Source organism: Elephantulus edwardii, unplaced genomic scaffold (assembly GCF_000299155.1).
Source record: "Elephantulus edwardii isolate Elephantulus edwardi_28Jun2011 unplaced genomic scaffold, EleEdw1.0 scaffold00147, whole genome shotgun sequence".
Classification (NCBI taxonomy): Eukaryota; Metazoa; Chordata; class Mammalia; order Macroscelidea; family Macroscelididae; genus Elephantulus; species Elephantulus edwardii.
Window position 1 is genome coordinate 5,602,631 of NW_006399897.1, and position 4,520 is coordinate 5,607,150.

Below are 4,520 nucleotides of genomic sequence, written 5' to 3' on the forward strand. Positions count from 1 at the left end.
GTTCTTGGACAGCAAGGAAGAAATTAAGGTGTTCAGAGCCACAGAGCATTCTCTCTGGCACACAGTTTAGTTCATATCCCTACAGTCATATGATAGGTTTATTGATTTTGTGGATCAATATATATGAAAGGTTGGTGAGAAATTGTGTATCTTGTCCCTTTCCCTACAACCACTGAGCCTTTCCTAATTGCAAGGTACTGGGGAAGTTCTGGGCAGAAATCTCAGTGCAGAGTTGTGATCTGGTAGAGCCACAATCTGGTAGAGCCGCTGTGTTAAGCAGCTCAGCAGTGGCCTCTGGAGCTGTGTTGTATGTCCTGAAGGCCTTGAAGCTTTTCATAGTGCTGCTTCAGGGAGCACTGTGCACTGTCATGAAACCTTTGTCCAGATCCATGTATCCAAGTATTGTTATTGAAAATAGTGCTTTCATAGTCATAACACTCTAAAATTCATTGGTAATGTCTTTGAATGCTTTTGGTATTAAGGTTATGCTTGTTTGATAGAATGTTTTGTTGAGTTAGGATACAGTCATTGCTGACACATCAATGGATTTTCAGAAATTCCAACACGTGTGGGAAAAGATTGCTCATCTTTCTCTCTCAGAGCCATTGTTGGATATGAATAGCCAGAAGGATGTCACCTTCATATTAGCATCTCAACTCTCCATGGACTGTGCCACCAACTCTCTTTCATAGTCCAAGTAAGAGTTTTTGTTATGAAATGTTTTTATTATTATGCAAGTAGAGACAACAACAACAACAAAATGGCTGCTGGAATTTTTACCTCTCCAAGATAAGACATCATTGTTAGTCCCATAAAGTTACCTATATCGAAAAAGAATTTGTAGGCAAATGACGTAAAGCCTCCGTCTGGGTCGCGTGGCTGCTGTTCATCTTCTGTGCCACTTTCTCTTGCTTTCTGAGACTCCCTTTGTGGAGAGTTCTTGGTCTTCTTTTCATCTTGAGGCGTGTACTCGTCGAGCAGCGAAGGCCTCCTCCGATCAAACTATGGGTGACAGTGATGACGAATATGATCGCAGGCGCCAGGATAAGTTTCAAGGAGAGTGCAGCGACTATGATCGATCTTGGAACGAGATGAGAGACGTTGTGGGGATGATTGGAATGACCCAGAGTGGGACGGGGCCGGGAGCGCCTGGGACGGGGCCCGGAGTGCCGTAATTGGGGTGAATACCGTGACTATGACCGGAATCGACCGGACTGCTTCTCACCTCCCCACCATGAGCTCAGCACCCACAGAAACACATGTGGAGAGACTGGGATGAGCAGTTATGACCCATACTACAGTGGCTATGAGATGCCCTATGCTGGAGGGGGTGGTGGCCCAACTTATGCCCCCCCCCCTCAGCCCTGGGGGCCACCCACACGTCCACATCATACAGCATCATGTACTTCCTATCCAGGCCAGGCTGGGCAGCATTGCGGAGATCGACCTGGGTGTGCCACCACGGGTCATGAAGACTTTCAAGGAGTTACTCCTGTCACTGGATGACTCTGTGGAGGAGACAGAGGCAGTTAAGCGCTATAATGACCACAAGCTGGATTTTCAAAGGCAGCAGATGCAGGATTTCTTCCTGGCTCATAAAGATGAGGAATGGTTTCGGCCTAAGTGCCACCCAGATGAGGTGGGGAAGAAGCAGCAGGAGGCCCCAGGGGCCCTGCAAAACAGACTGAGGGTATTTCTGTCTTTCATGGAAAGTGGCTGGTTTGATAATCTTCTCCTGGACACAGACAAAGCCGATGCCATTGTCAAAATGCTGGATGCAGCTGTGATTAAGATGGAAGGAGGCACAGAGAAAGACCTACACATTCTGGAGCAGGAAGAAGAAGAGGAACAAGCAGGAAAGCCTGGGAACTAGGCAAGAAGGAAGAAGGCCGAACTGGACCTGGAGATGGGGAGTGCAAAGCCAACGTTAAAGACGATAAGAAAGAAAAGGGCAAACAGGCTGAGAATGACGGTTCTAATGATGACAAAACTAAGAAGTCTGAAGGTAATGAGGATAAGGAAGAGAAAAAGGATGACTCTGAGAAGGAAGCCAAAAAGAGTAGCAAGAAGCAGAACAGGAAGCAGAGTGGTACGACAGATGTGATGAAGGCAGCATGTCCGAGTCTGAATCAGAGTCTGAAAGTGGCCATGCTGATGAGGAGAAGGAGGAGACTGAAGAATCACTCAGGAAAAGGAGAAGCCCAAGGAAGAAGACAGGGAGAAGCCCAAGGAAGCTACAGGGCTGGAGTGTAAGCCCTGGCCCCTGCATAAGATTTGCTCTCTTTTCATGCGCAACATCCCAATATCTCCCGGGCGGAGATCGTATCTCTTTGTAAGATAGGGAGGCTTTATGCATAGGGAGGCTTTATGCGCTGTCAGAGGGCCAGCCAGAGAGAAGGTTTTTCTGTAGTGGCTGGGTGACCTTTGACCGCAGTGTCAATATCAAAGAAATCTGTTGGAACCTGAAGAATATCCGACTGTGGGAGAGTGAGCTGTGCCCTGGTGTGAACAGAAATCTGACCGTCGTGTCCACAATATCAACGGCATTACCCAGCACAAGCAATATAGTGCGCAATGGTATGAAGCTGGCGGCCAAACTGATCCACACACTGGATGTCAGGACCCAGCTTTGGGCCACGGAACCTGGAACATCTCCTGTGTCAACTGCTCTGCCCTCTCAGAACCCAATCTTGAAGACTATCACTGACTACCTGATTGAAGAAGTGAGCGCTGAGGAGGAGGAGCTGGTCGGGAGTAGTGTCCCCCCCCACCCAGGAGCCTCCCAAATAAGGGAACCCAGCTGAGATCAATGTGGAAAGGGATGAGAAGCTGATCAAGGTTTTGGATAAACTCTTCCTCTATTTGAGAATAGTCCATTCCCTGGACTATTATAACACATGCGAGTATCCCAATGAGGATGAGATGCCCAACCGTTGTGGCATTATCCATGTTCAAGGACCCATGCCACCCAACCGTATTAATCACGGAGAAGTACTAGAATGGCAGAAGACATTTGAGGAGAAGCTGACTCCACTGCTGAGGGTGAGAGAGTCTCTTTCAGAGGAGAAAGCCCAGAAAATGGGTCGCAAAGACCCAGAGCAGGAAGTGGAAAAATTTGTCACCTTCAATACCCAGGAACTGGGCAAGGCTGCGTGGCTTTGCCCTCTCAGTGGCAAGAAATTCAAGGACCCTGAATTTGTACGCAAACATATATTCAACAAGCAAACAGAGAAAATTGAACAAGTGAAGAAGGAGGTGTCTTTTTTTAACAATTTCCTCACTGAGCCAAGCGACCAGCTCTGCCTGAGATCAAGCCAGCTCAGCCACCTGGCCCTGCCCAGATACTCCCCCCAGGCCTGACCCCAGGACTCCCCTACCCACACCAGACTTCCCAAGGCCTGATGCCCTATGGTCAGCCCTGGACCCCATCTTAGGTTATGGAGCTAAGTGCTGTTCACCCTGCAATCCCCACAGGAGGGCCACCATATCCCCATGGCCCGTAGGGTGCTGGTCGAGGCAACTACGATGCCTTTCGTGGCCAAGGAGGTTATCCTGGGAAACCTCAAAACAGGATGGTTCATGGAGACCCAGGGGCCATTGTGGAATATCGTGACCTGGATGCCCCCGATGATGTTGATTTCTTCTGAGCCATCCACCTTTCATCTGTACTTATTATGATTGCCTCATCCCATACAACTCTGAGAATTTTTTGTACATTCAGCCCTACTGCCAATAAAAGCACTTCTCTAAAAAAAAAAAAGAAAAAGAATTTGTAAACCTTAAATCAACTCTTTGAAAAGCCAAACTGAACAAATTATTAGAAATGGTAAACCTAAAAAGCATGAATAAAGGACAAGAAAGCCACATTTTATTTGGTCTTAAACTAGATACTTTTAGAAAAAGCATAGAGGAAAACCCGAGTGTTTCTTTACAAGTTTGGCTGATGGTTGACATTACAAGTAAGAGTAAATCCTTAGAAGATACATCAAAAAAAATTCAATATAAAGTAGTGGAAACCAACACGTGCTTTAAAACCCATCAGCAAAAATGGAGAATAACTTCAGACAGCACTAAAAGAGGCTTTGGAGAAACATTCTAATCTTCCTAGAAACATAAAGCTGTTTGCACAATACTCTCCAAGGTGGAAAGGAAGAGAAAATAAAAATATTACGAAGAAAAAGAAGTCTCAGAAAACTAAACTGTCCCTTCAGTAAGTGCTTAATAACAAAGAAAGTCAGATCAAGCTTCTAAATGGACATTTGCCAAAGATGAGTAGTTGGGCACCCATTTCTGGGAAAGATAACATGAATCATGAAAACTTGGAATTGAATGCGTCAATGGCTGCTGTTGAAATGTCTTCCTTTATTTTGTGTTGTTCTGGTGATGTACTAGGTATCGGGCTACTAGATGGAACATAAGTAGCTCGAAACCACCAGCTGCTTGTGGGAGGAATTTGAGTTAGTTTCCTATAATAATTACTTACAGCTTCAGAAAACTGATAAGGCAGTAGGTGATGTGAT

General features: G+C 46.1%; 1 pseudogene; it reads left to right on the top strand.

The window, feature by feature from the left end:
• The first annotated feature begins 1,004 nt into the window (after positions 1-1,004).
• Positions 1,005-3,647, top strand: LOC102857048 (annotated as a pseudogene).
• Positions 3,648-4,520: the final 873 nt, after the last annotated feature.